Source organism: Salvelinus sp. IW2-2015, linkage group LG17 (assembly GCF_002910315.2).
Source record: "Salvelinus sp. IW2-2015 linkage group LG17, ASM291031v2, whole genome shotgun sequence".
Taxonomy (NCBI): Eukaryota; Metazoa; Chordata; class Actinopteri; order Salmoniformes; family Salmonidae; genus Salvelinus; species Salvelinus sp. IW2-2015.
In genome coordinates this window covers 19,930,804-19,947,835 of record NC_036857.1, presented here as the reverse complement: position 1 = coordinate 19,947,835, position 17,032 = coordinate 19,930,804, and the positions used below count along the sequence as shown (strand labels likewise).

General features: G+C 44.3%; 1 protein-coding gene across 1 annotated transcript in view; it reads right to left on the bottom strand.

The window, feature by feature from the left end:
• Window positions 1-16,763, bottom strand: part of LOC111977225 (metabotropic glutamate receptor 4-like) — a 309,721-nt gene extending 292,958 nt beyond the window's left edge. Inside the window, exon 1 of the mRNA XM_024006595.1 lies at window positions 16,290-16,763. The gene's annotated coding sequence lies outside the window, so the exon portion shown is untranslated. The remainder of the gene's footprint in view (window positions 1-16,289) is intronic.
• Between the last annotated feature and the right edge of the window lie 269 nt (window positions 16,764-17,032).

The following is a 17,032-nucleotide window of genomic DNA, read 5'->3' as shown; positions in this document are numbered from 1 at the left end:
GCCTAATAGTTCTTCATCATTCCCACCACCACCAGAGAGAAGACAGGGAACAAACCACCATTTACCTACCTCTAGGCTGCTATACATAAACTCAGCAAAAAAAGAAACGTCCCTTTTTCAGGACCCTGTCTTTCTAAGATAATTCGTAAAAATACAAATAACTTCTCAGACCTTCATTGTAAAGGGTTTAAACACTGTTTCCCATGTTTGTTCAATGAACCATAAACAATTAATGAACATGCACCTGTGGAACGGTCGTTAAGACACTAACAGCTTACAGACGGTAGGCAATTAAGGTCACAAGTTTATGAAAACTTAGGACACTAAAGAGGCCTTTCTACTGACTCTGGAAAACACCCAAAGAAAGATGCCCAGGGTCCCTGCACATCTGCGTGAACGTGGCCTTAGGCATGCTGCAAGGAGGCATGACGACTGCAGATGTGGCCAGGGCAATAAATTGCATTGTCCGTACTGTGAGACGCCTAAGACAGCACTACAGGGAGACAGGACAGACAGCTGATTGTCCTTGTAGTGGCAGACCACATGTAACAACACCTGTACAGGATCGGTACATCCGAACTTCCACACTACGGGACAGGTACAGGATGGCAACAACAACTGCCCGAGTTACACCAGGAATGCACAATCCCTCCATCAGTGCTCAGACTGTCCGCAATAGGCTGAGAGAGGCTGGCCTGAGGACTTGTAGGTCTCTTGTAAGGCAGTCCTCACCAGACATCACCGGCAACAACTTCACCTATGGGCACAAACCCTCCAGGACTGGCAAAAAGTGTTCTTCACTGACAAGTCGCGGTTTTTGGTCGGATTCGCGATTATCGTCGAGGAATGAGCGTTACACCGAGGCCTGTACTCTTGAGGGGATCGATTTGGAGGTGAAGGTTCCGTCATTGTTCCGTCATGGTCTGGGCGGTGTGTCACAGCAGCATCAGTTCTCTCACGTCACCCCGCTCCTCCGCTCTCTCCACTGGCTTCCAGTGAAGCTCGTATCCGCTACAAGACCATGGTGCTTGCCTACGGAGCTGTGAGGGGAACGGCACCTCCGTACCTTCAGGCTCTGATCAGGCCCACACCCAAACAAGGGCACTGCGTTCATCCACCTCTGGCCTGCTCGCCTCCCTACCTCTGAGAAGTACAGTTCCCGCTCAGCCCAGTCAAAACTGTTCGCTGCTCTGCCACCCCAATGGTGGAACAAACTCCCTCACGACGCCAGGTCAGCGGAGTCAATCACCACCTTCCGGAGACACCTGAAACCCCACCTCTTTAAGGAATACCTAGGATAGGATAAAGTAATCCTTCTAACCCCCCCCCCCCCCCCCCCTTAAAAGAGTTAGATGCACTATTGTAAAGTGGTTGTTCCACTGGATATCATAAGGTGAATGCACCAATTTGTAAGTCGCTCTGGATAAGAGCGTCTGCTTAAATAAATAAATGTAAATGTAAATCATCGGACTGAGCTTGTTGTCATTGCAGGCAATCTCAATGCTGTGCATTACAGGGAAGACATCCTCCTCCCTCATGTGGTACCCTTCCTGCAGGCTCATCCTGAGATGACCCTCCAGCATGATAATGCCACCAGCCATACTGCTCGTTCTGTGCGTGATTTCCTGCAAGACAGCAATGTCAGTGTTTTGCCACGGCCAGCGAAGAGCCCGGATCTCAATCCCATTGAGCACATCTGGGACCTGTTGGATCGGAGGGTGAGGGCTAGGGCCATTCCCCTCAGAAATGTCCAGGAACTTGCAGGTGCCTTGGTGGAAGAGTGGGGTAACATCTCATAGCAATAACTGGAAAATCTGGTGCAGTCCAGGAGAAGAAGATGCACTGCAGTACTTAATGCAGCTGGTGGCCACACCAGATACAATTACTTTTGACCCCCCCTTTGTTCAGGGACACATTATTCCATTTCTGTTAGTCACATGTCTGTGGAACTTGTTCAGTTTGTCTCTCAGTTGTTGAATCTTGTTATGTTCATACAAATATTTACACATGTTAAGTTTTCTGAAAATAAACGCAGATGACAGTGAGAGATGTTTCTTTTTTTTAGTTCATTTATTTGGTTTGTCATTTTATAGTTTTTCATTGAATTGTAGTGGTAATTAAATATAATACATATCACAATATATTTTCCAGAAATAGTTTTACCAGTATTCTCAAATCAAATTGTTAAAAGTGTGGAAGTGCCACTCCTCCACTCTCTGGCAGCACTATACCCCTGGTTTTGATAAGAATATCTCATATATAATTCAGTATTTCTAACGGAAAATGGTAAATATTTGCACAACACAGCCATGGTATGTATTTTTTTTAAATGTTTAATCTTTATTGATCCCATGCATGCTTTATGTCCCTAAATTATTCAAGCCTGTGATGTTTTGCAGTGAAATAGAGGAGTAGAGCTTGTCTCTACAAATATTGACTGTGCTGAAGACACTCMGTGGAGTTATTTGTTTTCTACGCTGAATGTGATAGTTACCAGTGGACATCTGGGTTCTGTCTAATGCCCACCCATTAGTCTTTCCATTAGTCTTTCCATTCATACTATGCACATTTGGGGTCAATGTTTTTGAAAAGCAACTATTTTAACATCACAACTAAATGTTTTGAGGGTTTATTTGATTTGACAAAGAAAAGTGACTGGTTCTTAAATGTTGTTTACTCTTGCGTAACCGGATTAAACACGGTTTATTTATGTGTTTATTAACTGTGGTTTTTAGTTCAGGGCACATAATTCCATCAATGCATGACAGATAGTACACAAAGTTTCCTCTAAACTCTACATTTGTGTGAAATCTACAACTCTAAGGACTAGTGGGTATGCTCATGCATGATTAGGAGCGAGATAACTTCTTCACAAGAGGCATTGGAACAAGGAGTCAAATCAACTCTTTGATATTTTTACTTTGCATGAGGGTTAGGATTCCACTTAGCCATCTTGAGGAAAACCTTTGTGCTGTTGCTGTATAAGAATCCACATTCCCCTTCTCAGCCATGTGAAGACAGTGAGGATCACAACCTTGTGACGCTGTGCAGTTTCACAGCTTCTCTCTGATTAAATTAGCTGGAGCTTAATTTAGTCCTGTGTTTGTGCTGCAGCTTCCTCCACTTCTTCCCTTTGTTCTCAAAGTGAGGCATCAGATGATCTACCTGGATGTGGTAATGTACTGTACGTTTTCAAACTGGGCCCTCAAATTGTAGAAATCACGGTCCAAACAATAACAATCAGTGTTCATACAGTATGTGTTTTGAAATCATAGCTGACTACAATCAAAGAAATATAATAATACAATAATTTATTGTATTTTGATACTGTTCTTAATACTGTCTCTTCTGTCAAAATACAGATGGCAGGGCACCCCTCAAGATGGAAAATTACACAGGAAATAATCTGGAAGAAAATCTATAAAAGGTACCATGGTGAAATGACTATCGGATGAGCCCTCACTCGATCCACATCCCCTACCCCCCATTACTGAAACGACGCTGCAGGATAGCAGGAATCAATGGCACATAATGCATACCAGTGCGATGAATGTATGAAGTTTAATAGAGCGTGAAAATGGCAGTCTAATGACAGAGATGGATTTTTCATTTGAAACACCGAGCCTGAACCTGCCTGGCTGTGCCGCAGCGTAGCTCACTAACACACTGAGATGAGAAGAGAGGCTAGATGCTAGAGTGCCTACACAGCACGGCTGAAAGGGCGCATCCAAGGCTTTTTATTCATGTGATTCTCATAATCATATATGTCCCAGTAGACTAGTCTGCTGTCTTTTCTCAAACACAGACAGCACAAGTGCTGGTGCCCTGCCATTTAAATACTTAAAACATCTATCTTGCGGTGATACCGCTGTATTGTTATGTTAATGACTAAAACACAGCCTAATTATTAGTGAGGGACTATCAACAAATCTTAAGGATGCAAACACAAGTCAAATACATGGATGGTAAGAGTGGTTAAATTACCTTGAAAGAGAGCAACCAGGCTCTACCTATTCTACTGGATTTCTACTGACACAACCCCCGGTTAGAGGGGAATAAGACAGTCGAAGAATGAACACACACAGGGAACTTTATCTACACACTGACGAAGATGAACATGGGGATGTACATGGTGTTATAGAATCCCCATGCCGAGGGCACTGTGTGGGACTAATTTCCAGCGTGTGTTGTTGTTTATGTCTGGCTGGCACCACGTAGTCTAGCTCTCCCCCTCATATGAGAGATGTGGCTTCAGCCAATCAGACTGTCCCCATGCACCCTACACTTTGCCCATGCACTGATCATGCATGCTGTGATTGATCAGATCCTACTATTTGTATAATATACAGTCCTTGCCATTATTCTTACTTAAGCGGTAAATCCGGGACACTCAAATTGGTATAATATGTTACGTTTGGTATGGTTTCATAAGACAGATGGCTACTTCAGGTAAAAGTAGGGTGGTTGGTTGGGTGGGTGGGTGTATAATGCGGACGTCTAGCATCCCAAAAGTTGCGAGGTCAAATCTCATCAAGCACAAGTTTAGCATTTTTGCGTTAGCCAGTTAGCTAACGTTAGCCACATAGCCACCTTGCTAGAATTCGGAACATATCATATGTTTTGCAAATTCATAACTTATAATAAGAACTGTAATTCGTAACATATCATATGAAATGGGGAATGGACATCCACAAATGAATACATACCATACGAAACGTAACATATCATACTAAATGGAGTGTCACCGATATACGTAAAGAATAATACGAAATGATTTGAGACCTGTCACGATCGTTGGAATAAATGGACCAAGACGCAGCGTGCTTAGAGTTCCACATGTTTATTAAAGGAAACTCACAAAAACAATAAAGAGTAACGAAACGAACGTGAAGCTATGCAGTGCTCAAGGCAACTACACATAAGCAAGATCCCACAAAAACCCAGTGGGAAAAGGCTGCCTAAATATGATCCCCAATCAGAGACAACGATAGACAGCTGCCTCTGATTGGGAACCATACCAGGCCAACATAGAAATACAAAAACTAGAGTACCCCTAGTCACACCCCGAACCTAGGCCAAATTAGAGATAAAAATGCTCTCTAAGGACAGGGCGTGACAGTACCCCATTCCCCCCCCAAAAGGTGCAAAACCTGACTCTATAGGGAGGGTCCGGGTTTGGCATTAGCCTCGTGGCGACTCCGTGTGGGACGTAAGCCCCGCTCCGCTGCGGATCCGTCAGCTTCGGTGAAGGCTCTCGGTGCGGGGATCGTCGCCGGAAGCTCCGGACCGTGGATCATCACAGAGGAACCGTACCGTGGATTGTCGCCGAGGAACCGGACCGTGGATCGTCGCCGAAGCTCCGGATCGTGGATCGTCGCCGAGAGGAACGGACCGGGATCGTCGCCGGGACTCCGGAACCGTGGAATCCGTCGCGGAGACTGGTACCGTGGATCGTCGCCGGGGAATCCGGACGGTGGATCGTCGCCGGAGGAACCGGCCCAATGGATCACCGCCCGGAGGCGCGGACTGTGGATCATCGGCGGACTCGGAACGTGGATTGTCGCGGGGACTCCAGACTGGGAACGCTCGCTGAAGGCTCTGTACTGGGAACGCCTCGCAGGAGGCTCTGGAACCATGGATCACACTTGGAGCCTCCAGGCCATGGATCGCAACTGAGGCTCCGGGCCATGGATGCATCACTGGAGGCTCCGGCTGGGAACCGTCGCTGGGAGGCTCGTTTGACTGCAGACCGTCGCAGGAGGCTCCGGACTATGGATCATCACTGGGGCTCCGGACGGGACCGTCGCCTGGAGGGCTCCAGACTGGCAGCCGTTGCAGGAGGCTCTGGACTGCAGACCCGTCGCTGGAGGCCTCTGGACTGCAGACCGTCGTGGAGGCTCTTGCTGACTGCAGACTGCTTGCTGGAAGGCTCATGGACTGCAGACCGTCGCTGGAGGCCTGGTGCGTGGAGCTGGCACAGGACGTACCCGGGCTGGGGAGACGCACTGGTGACCGGCGGTGCGTGGAGCACCACAGGACGTACCGGGGTGGGGAGACGCACAGGAGGCCTGGAAGCGTGGAGCCGGCACAGGAGTAACTGGGCTGAGAGGAGACGAGCAGGAGGCTGGAGCGTGGAGCCGGCACAGGACGTACCGGGCTGGGGGACGGCCACAGGAGGCCCTGATGCGTGGAGCTGGCACAGGAAGTACGGGCTGGTGAAACGCACAGGAAGGCCTAGATGCCGTTGGAGCGGCCAGGACGTACGGGCTTGGGAGGCGACTGAGGTCTGGAGCATAGAGCTGGCACAACGTGTCCTGGACAGATGACAACCTTCGCACGGCAAGTGCGGGGAGCTGGCACAGGACGTACCGGGCTGTGGAGGCGCACTGGAGACCTCGTGCGTAGAACCAGCACACATTGTACCGGAACGATAACACGCTCCTCAAAGCGAGTGAGGAGAGCTGGCACAGGACGTGCAGGGCTGGGGAGGCGTACTGGAGACCTGGAGCGTGGAGCCGGTACAGTCTTTACCAGACGGCTAGCACGCTCCTCAGGACGAGTATGGAGAGCTGACTCAGGTGGCATTAAACTGAGGACACGCTCCTTAGGGCGAACGTCGTGCCTCATGCACCAACACAACAGCTCTCTCATAACTCTCTCCTCCAATTTCCCCATCAACTCACTGACTGCCTCTGATTCACTCCCTTCACTCCCCTCCAAGTTCACCTTCCTCTGCCAGACTGGCTCTGGTTCACCCCTCGACTCCGCCGACCACCCCGTGTGGACTGGCTCTGGTTCACACCTCGGCTCCGCCGCCCACCCRGTGTGCCCCCACCCAAAAMAAATGTTGAGGCTGCTTCTTGGGCCTACGCCGTGGCCGCGAACCCCGGTGTCGTCGCTGTCCTTCCTTCGCTGCTTCCGCCTGCTTCCATGGCAGGCTTTCGTCTCCTGCCATTACTTCCTCCCAAGTCCAGGATGTCCTTAACTCCTGGATCTCCTCCCAAGCCCAGGATACCTGCTCCTCCTGGGCACGCTGCTTGGTCCTGGGGTGGTGGGATCTTCTGTCACGATCGTTGGAATAAATGGACCAAGGCGCAGCGTGCGTAGAGTTCCACATGTTTATTAAAGGAAACTCACAAAAACAATAAAGAGTAACGAAACGAACGTGAAGCTATGCAGTGCTCAAGGCAACTATACACAAACAAGATCCCACAAAAATCCAGTGGGAAAAGGCTGGCTAAATATGATCCCCAATCAGAGACAACGATAGACAGCTGCCTCTGATTGGGAACCATACCAGGCCAACATAGAAATACAAAAACTAGAGTACCCACCCTAGTCACACCCCGACCTAACCAAATTAGAGAATAAAAAGCTCTCTAAGGTCAGGGCGTGACAAGACCAGGTTGGGTTATTAGGTCATTTATTAGCTATGGTCCTTGTTGCTGTATCCCATATCCCATTCTATCCTACTCTACATATATCTATTCAGGCCAGTGTATTTATCTCCTGCGTAGCCTATTTACTATCTCTCTGTTTCTGTCCATCACAGAACCATCCCCATATACATCCCCATGTTCATCTTCCTCAGTGTGTAAATAAAGTTCCCTATGTGTGTTAACTCTTGGCCTGCTTTATTCCTCACTAACCGGGGGCAGTGTCAGTGAGTCGCAAACCAGTAAAATACGTAGAGCCGGGTCACAAACCAGTAAAATACGTTGAGCCGGGTTGCTCTCTTTCAGACCTAATGAATTAAAGGCAATCACAGCCATGTACGAATATTTCCTCTACATAAATCAGATGTTCAGGGATATATCGCCTGAAGCATTTGGAGAGAGCTGCAGTGAATGGTGCTGTCATGTTTCAGGTTATGATGCTGTTGGAGCCTGCTCTCATGCTATAACATTAGTATTGATTGGGGAGTCTACAGAGCTCSTATTACAGCACGGGTGTAAAGAAAGAGCAGGTACAGCAGATATGATGAGGACCTCAGACCAGGTGCCAGTAGACTAGAGCAGCACGCCTCTATGGAAGAATGTTAAACAAACATGATGAACAACCGGTCGTATATGAGGAGGTGTTCGCCTGCACCTTTGGACTTTCCAGATGAACAAAACATAGAAGGGGATCCAGTTGGATTTCATTTGACCATTTAAAATGGTTTATTATTACACCACACAACAGATACATACTGTATAAATTGTAAGCCTGCCAGAGATTGGGTCAGTCACCAAAGTGTGAAGAGTTGAAGCAAGCTTCAGGAAGTCAGATCACACATTGACTGTTTTTAAACTGTGTGTTTTGGGTACTACTCACAATTTCAGTCCATAGAGAGATCAGGGAGGGATGTGAGACAACAGCCCAAATGAAGAGGGATGGGTGTGTCAGACAGACATATGGTGTAAATAAAACAGTGGTGTAAATAAAACAGTGGTGTAAATAAAGACGTGTGGCGCTAGCTGGAGAATGAAGAGGAGAAAGGCCATGGTCAATGATGATTAATGAGCTCTTACATATTATCCAGGCCCCATTATGAGATATAGCCTACACACAGTAGCCCTTCAGTCTAATTATGAGACACAGCGTGCATTACAATGTAGCCCATTTTATTCTGAATGGCAAATGCATGCTAATTTACTATGGTGTTTGCACAGTAGTAGTAAAGTATGAAATAATGATAATACAAAGGGGCTGTATTGTCGATGATCAGTCAGCTCGACCAAGATACTTTTTCATTAGGCCTAAATGTGTGAGATTGATGAAGCTAGTAAGCCTCTAAAACAAGTGGAGCTTAGCATCGACGTCAATCAAGTGGTTACAGTATGGTTTCATTAATGCCACACACACTTTAAGTTATTTTCTTGTACTTACAGTACCTATCATGCCAGATAATTAACGAGGATGTGCACTCTTGATCAGGAGGAAAAGAGAAAAGACAGCCAGCCTGTAAGTTAGCTGYCACATCCCTACCGGAACTGATGCTATTTCTCCTCTCCCTTGTCCCTAGCTTCCTCTTGCCTTGTTCACGTTCAATTGTAGAGTTTGGGGYAAACAAGGAGAGCATAGCGATGCAATAAATCATGACCAGTGTGTGCTGACAGTGAAACCTACAGTATATGTCTCTGCTGCATTTTGCATTCATCTCTTTATAAGCCACCACCAGGCTATTGAGAAAAGTTGATGTGAACAGTGGATCTATAAATGTTTAAAGTGCAGCGGATGGACAGTCCAGACTAAGACCTTAGTGGCTAACGTGAACTTGTATGACCACTGCAACAGCTAAGTGATATTAAAATGGTCTAGGACCAAAGGCTTTGAAGCACTCGAGCATTAAACCACACAATTAAAGCCAGCAATATATTCCATGTAAAACCTTGAGGCAATAGAGCATCAACGCTGACATGAAGGCAAAAATAACAGTTAATTTCTTCCCTATTCCCATGTGTTGTTGAAGGCTGCCGCTGCTGTGACATATGAAAGGATATCAGGCCAGTGGGAGCAGCAAGAGCTGGTTGATTGTTAACGCCAGGATTTAGGGGCTGTTCCCAGCCTGCCTGTGGCAGCATCTGTATATGAGGGAGGGAGTCCTCCAGGACTCTGGTGAGAAGAACAAGGCCTAATCTTGTGGGGCTGTGGCTGGGTTTGATGCCTCTCTGTAGGGTACAGACAGACCCTGGCAGTGTGAGATATGTTTTATCAAGCCTACAGATGTAGGATCTTAATTTGATCAATTTTTTCTTTCTGAGAATATTCCTGCACAGCAGGAAATGCAAACGTGTAATGTATCCAAGGTTTTGGTCTTGGGGTATGAGAGATCTATCAGCCTATTATCTCTCAAGATGTCTGCTTGCTTGTGTGTCATGGAGGAAATTGATTTGAGAGAGCCGCTCTCCCTTTATATATCTATGCCCTAATCCTGTTTGTATGGATGTTTGCATGCATGGGAGCACTGAAGAGGCACACACACATGAACACTTACTCAGTGGGGCTGAGCAGTCAAGCCACTGTGCTCAGAGGAATAACAACCGTGAGTTATGACATCCCCCCCCTAAAACAATGACGAATGCTTCGCCTTGTGAGATGAGGTTCCCCCTCAGGAGTTGAGAGAGGGGAAGCTGTACCGCCATACCGGAATGAATAGATTGTTCAGTCCGTTGTTTATGTCGTAAATCTCAGAAATTAGCCACAGTGTGAACAGATGTCATCTCCGATCAGTGTCAGCCGGCCTCTAATGAAGTGGATCAAACTGTGGGCACATTTCAGCTCTCATACACTTGTGTGATCAGACTAGAGTAGACACTGGCCATTCTGAATACCCACACTGGCTCTCTAAATAGTAGGCTTTTTGGGTATGCATAAATAGAAAGTTTTATAGTATGTGAAATATCAAAAATTTGTTTGCTTTAAATTCCAGGATGTCAAAGTAATTTTGTCTTTTCATCAAGTAGAGTCATCTTTTCAGAGTCGTCTTTTCACACTCAAGTGTTTGACAACAGCTGATAATCAGAATACCCCGCCATTCGTTGCGCATTAGATGACGCCTCCTCAGTATGGATGAGTATTATGTTGATATGTGTTGCTTAGAGCATACGTTTTTACGGTAGTACTATTAGTACACCGTATTTCATTTTAGTAAGTAGAAGCCAAGACAGATGTTGGACACTGTTTGTTAGTGTAGAGACATGCACTCATGGAGGTGCGCACACAAACAAACACCGACAGTAGTAGAGGCCATCACACATTGTAAATAAATTCTTATTTACAATGACGGCCTACACCGGCCAAACCCGGACGATGCTAGGCCAATTGTGCGCCGCCCTATGGGACTCCCAATCACGGCCGGTTGTGATACAGCCTGGATGTGACTCAAATTAAGATGGTGTAAAACCATCTTAACTTTTCACATGCATGCAACTGCAGATGGTCGTACCATAGATCTCCACGCCCCCATTGTGAGCTCCTATTGGAAATGAATGACCCATTGGAGAATCTGCCAAAGCCAGTCTGATAGGTCCATTATAACAGTGGGTGAGCACAACAGGAACTACAAGACCAGCACTTAATAGTACTGGCATACTGCACAGGTTTCTTGCACCATGATTCACTTCTAACCTAAAAATTTTATGCAAAATCATTATCCAAACCTCTTACGTAAATGTATTAGAAGAGCCACTTCACTTCCATTTTTGTTCATATTGGATGAATGGCACTACAGTGTCATGTGGACTCAGAAACGGTAAAAGTTGGACACAAACCAAAGGCAGAAAAATACCAATTGCTCTAGGCCTACATTAGAAAAAAAATCTGCTTTTAGGAAAATATTTTAAGCTTGTTTAGAGACGGGCAGCATTTTGATCTGGTTTTAGGGGCATGTTGTTTTGGCGCTAATATGATCATCAGACTGTGATCAAAACTCGGCAGACATCAGGCCCCCTGATGAACAGATGGTCATAGCCAGGAGGAGCAGCAGAGGATGTGAACCAGAATGTGGACTGGACACTCCATGAACATGGAGTCATTCGAAAACTCAAAACTAAAGAAACTTCCAAATATTTAGACTTGAGAGGACAAAGTGGCATCTGATGGTCTGATAGTCTGCTTCCTCAATATGCTGTTTTGGCTCTATTAGTCTAAGCATGATCCAGTAACACGCAATGACCCTGAAAATGGATTATGAGCAGCCCGTTGAGATCCTTGACATTGCGTACTCTATCTGTAACCTCTGAAGTAAGAGGCGCGACAGGTGTATGTAGGGGAGGGGGGTCTACATTCTGTTTGAACTCTGTCAGCTCAGAAAATGAATTGAGATTGAAACTCAGAAATTGTTCATTAAAAATCCCAATACAATTGAAATTAATCCCCTAAATTGACTGAATTAATCATGGAACTGATCTCAACCCAAGCAGATATCAAATATTTATCCCATTAAATACAATAAATATGCTTAGCCAAGGTAGTGTGGGGAGAGTGAGGTTGTAGTGCATCCATTTTGATTATCTCTCCCTCTCTCTCAATACAAACTCTCTCGTGAAATTTCGACCTGAAAGCTTTTGGACATCAGAGCAATGTTGAGGAAATCCTATTTGAGTCAGAAAAAGATACTCATATGATAGGTAAGATACACCTAACCTTGCAGAGAGCCTATCCAACTGACAATCTCTTGGAAATAAATATAAACTATTGGAACTGATTTTGGCACAAGATGAAGGGAGTGTTGAAATATAATGAATTAAATGACAGTATGCTTAATCCAGTATAAACGAATGTATAGAATTTATTACACGAGATAAAATTCACAAATTCTACAGCACAACAGCAGAGTCATGTCTTAAGTGTAAAACTAACAATGACTCAATAGTTCATGCCTTCTGGGAGTGCTATAATGTCCAAAAGTTACGGGCAGAGCTAGAAAGCTGGCTGTCAGAAGTTTTACAATGTAAGTTTACTATGAATCCGTCTATCGGCATATTTCCAGTGGCGTGTATTCATGGATTCCAAGGGAAGCCAGGCATCCCCCAAAACATAAATAAATAAACATTGTTTAGTCTCTCTGTGTTTCATAAATGTCCTTCAATTTGCAAGGCTGAATGTATCTCCGGAGAAAGCATACGAGCGAATGAACAAAACAGCGGCCCTTTGTCTCAGTATGTGTTGTCCATCTATGTGATGCTGTCTGGTCAGAAAGAGTATGACATTGTTGCCACCTGTAGCATTAAATGCAAGGGAAGCCAGCGAGCATTTGGCCTCCCTTGATCATTTTTTAAATAAAATAATAGCCAATCAGTGTTGAGCTAAACTGAGTGAGCTCAGCTGTGAATGGACCTGGCGCACCAAAAAAAAGTGTCAAGGGAAGACAGTTTGGATTTGGCTTCACACCAATCACATCAGAAAAAACTTGAATTGTTCCATCTTGTTGTGTTGTTGTCCTCTGGTGACTAGCTAGCTAGCTAAAATCACCCCTTTCCTAAATTAGCCATGGATGGAGATAGGGATTTGGACTTGTGGTTTTACCTAATTCTCCGTACTGGCCAATGATCATAACGGCAATTATGATCCAACCATAAATGCATACACTGTGTCACTGGCCTGAGAGGATGGAAGTTCAACATGTAGCTAGATGTAGTAGGCTAATGTTAACTGGCTGGCCTGGCACATCGTTACCCATCAAAGGAAGTTAGGCTAGCGAGCAAGCATTTTAGTCAAGTAGAGAAGGACAACAAAACCTAAACGAGTGTACTGTATGACAGAGTGATAGACCGTTTAGGTAACATAAAAGAGGAGGATGGCATTGACGTTTCTCTACAAGTAGGGTGAGTCAACATGTTTTTTCTACTTGCACGCACACACAGAAATCAGTAACATGGACGGCCACATCATATTAACGTATTAGCGTACGTTGATAGGACTAAATTGTTTTTTGATAGGTGATCAGATGATTTTGAAATGTTGAAGTTGAAATGGTGTTGGAATAGTGGACTGTTTTCTTTGCGACTTGCGGTAACTCTCBGTGGTTCTAGATCAATAGTTGTTCAGTAGTCCGAAAATGTCTGAAACATTAACTTGATTGACCATGCTGTAGGTCATGTAACTGTTTGTTACATGCAATATGTTTTGTGTACTCCACAGGACAGATTTTGTTCTCCGGAATTGTGATGAAACACAGGTGTGGTTGTCACACCCTGACCTTAGAGATCCTTTTTATGTCTCTATTTTGGTTTGGTCAGGGTGTGAGTTGGGGTGGGTATTCTATGTTCTATTATTTGTATTTCTATGTTTTGGCCGGGTAAGGTTCTCAATCAGGGACAGCTGTCTATCGTTGTCTCTGATTGAGAACCATACTTAGGTATCCCTTTTTCCCACCTGTCTTTGTGGGAAGTTGACTTTGTTTATGGGACATAGCCTTTWGCTTCACGGTTTGTTTTTTGTAGTGTTTATTGTTTTGTCTGCGTCATTTTTCAAATAAAAGAAAATGTACGCTCACATACCGCTGAGCTTTGGTCCAGTTCTTTAGACGGCCGTGACATTGGTTGAATTTATTCTGCCACTGTGCTGTGTCTTCTTATTGTCTCAGCCTTAGGCCTATATATCACGATGGCAAGGCATATGAATTTACAGATTATAGAGCAAACAATGCAATTAACACAACACATAGGTTGTAATATGGCTTTTTTTCCTGGCTTGGCTTCCCCGGTAATTTTACCTACGCACCGCTACTGCATATTTCAAGACATGACATATGGGGGTGCGGTGTGATACTCAATGGGTTGGCCAATATTATTCTCATCACTTATATTGAAGAAGCTATTACTTAAATACTGCAAGTCAAATTATACTCAACGTTAAGGGAATGGAAGAATCAAATGCTTTATTATATAAATATTGAGAAGAATATGGCTACCGACAAAAACAGCAAAGCACAGTTTGAGGTCATATGCCGTAGAGTCTTACAAGTATGAGAAACAACATTAGGTGTGGATACGGTGGGAACATGTGGGTCTGAACAAGTGTGATGTCATTAATGTTTGTGTAAATGTATTTCTGTGAATGTTAGGGAGTTTGTTTTTGTCTATGTATGTTTGTTTTGAGTTTTTCTTGTCAAGGAAAAGGTTAAAAAACAAAGTGCACAAAGAAATCCATACAAACTCTCTCTCTCCCATCTTCTCTGCCCTCTCTCAATAAAATGCTGAAAACTGATTGGATCTGACAATCCTTGACAGACACCTTCCTAAACACACATTGTATATAGTATATAYCATCCTTGCATTAGCACTTGAAAAGAAGAGGGAAAAACACCAGAATGTGGAATTATTGAAAATCTAGTAGCCACACAGACATATCCCATTATATGAATTTTGCCTCCTTGTGATAGTGATTTTCAATGTATTCCAACACATCTTGGAGTTTAATTAAATCCAATATTCAACATTAAAATCTTAACCCAATCTTAACAATGCAAGAATCTCACTTGAATAGAATCTTAATTTAATTAATTAATTTTCATTCTGACTCATACCTGCTGCTTTTCAATTGATTACATTCCATTATCTATTCTCATCTGAATGGCAGCTAAATAGAGCAGGAAAAACAGAGGGGCTTGCTAGGGGGGCTTGCTTTGACACAGCTGATGAAGGGGCTCATTGTATTGTGTACACAGTAACGAAGAATGTTAGCCTATTACAGCCCACTGGGCTTTAGAGTCCTTGGAGGTGATTCATCTGTTGAGTATCTGGTTAGGCGACAAACCAAAAAATGTAAAGGGATAAATGTATTTGGACTACATGAGTGCATTCAAGAGCTAGTGCAGCAGATTTGCACGTGCGCACTCACACACAGTCTGAGCAGTGCACACACGCACGCTAAAATGAAACGAGTGAATATCCCTCAAACATCTTGACAGACAAGCAAATACACACTCTGGATTCAGCCCACTTGATGTCAAGGTGCATCAAATAACTTTTTAAATAGCCTGCTTTGACCGCACTCTCACTTTGGACTTGAGTGTGCAAGATTGCCAGTATGTTTTCATAAATCAAATATCATGATCCATCTGATATCAGGACAACAAAAGAGTAATCTTTCCCCAGTTTTTGCAGTCATCTAAAGCAGGGATGGGCAACTGACAGCCCGTGGCCCCCCTTTTGTAGGCCTGAGGTTCCAAGCTGTTTTGGAACTCATTCGAGGTTTTCACCTTACAGTGGAGAGTTAGAATAGTAGAATACACAAGGTGCAATTTAGAAATTTGTTTGTGCATCAACAGTTTTTCTCTTGTCATGTCAGTCACATTAATTACCGACCGGGGGCCTCCATTGATTTTGGTAGTCACACTCATTCTGATATCATATTAAAAACGGCAAATGTTCTGTACCGCCCATGGCAAAATAAATAGAATTACATGAAATTATTTAGATAATTGCTCAATTTTCTTAGGGCGCCCAAAAGGCTAGGGCCGGCTCTGACTGCATGTGTGGGTATGGATGTGGTTATGCAGACCCACAAGCCACTCGAGCCATTGCGGTCCCTCATGATGAGTTCAGATTTTTTGTGGCCCCCACCCCCATCGAAGTTGCCCATCCCTGACTCAAAGGATGCAGATCTACAACAAAATGCAGCGATTCCACAACCTTCAAGAAGAAACATTTGAGCTAAACTTGGAGACAAAAAAAATCATAGCAGCAATGATATAAAGATGCATAATGTGTATGTATTGGAGAAGTATCATTCTATTAAATAATCACATGAAGCCCACCACATGATTATTTTCAATGAGCTGAGAGAAAATAAACTCTTACCTTTGAAAGAAACCCACTGGATTTTATTTCAGAAAATTTCGTTTATGAAGACCAAGTTGAATTGATACCGTCCACTCTAAATTTCTATTTTCAACGACTGTGTCTTTCAGCATGTGCAGAAATACGGATTCTTTCCAGAGAACTCCTCTTTGGTTAGAACCCGAGTTTAAGAAAAACAGGTGTAAGGATWCAAAGGCATATGTTTAGTCCTGTAGTGGGGGATACAATAGCAGTGCCGAAGAATTACGAGAATAGAACCTCCAGGACCTGTCTTGATGGTGCGGTAGTCCAAATCCCACTGGTCTGTAGACTCCTAACAAATCCTGTCACTTCTCAAACTGCCCAATGACTCTGCGTGCTGAAACCGCTGTCCATTGGCGAGTGGTGCTGAAAGGGTTCCTGCGCTGGTTATTTTCTACTTTATGTGACTGTAGCTTACAAAGCCACCCCCTCCTACACTGCAGGAAAATAGTATTTAATGTCTTACCAATCCATCCGAATACTGAGCTTTATCGTGCAATTCTGACTCTGGCAATGAGAGTGACTGATAATAGTACATTCCAGCATGCTGAGTAGAGGMGTTGCGCAAAATCGATGCAAGAAATATTACATCGAAATCAGTTGCCTTTTAAACAAATCAATGTTTCGGTGCAAATAAGCGGCTTGAAAATATCAATTAGGGGCGACAYAKAAACGAATTATAAATGTATATCWGAAGATAGTGATAAAAAACAAAATACCCA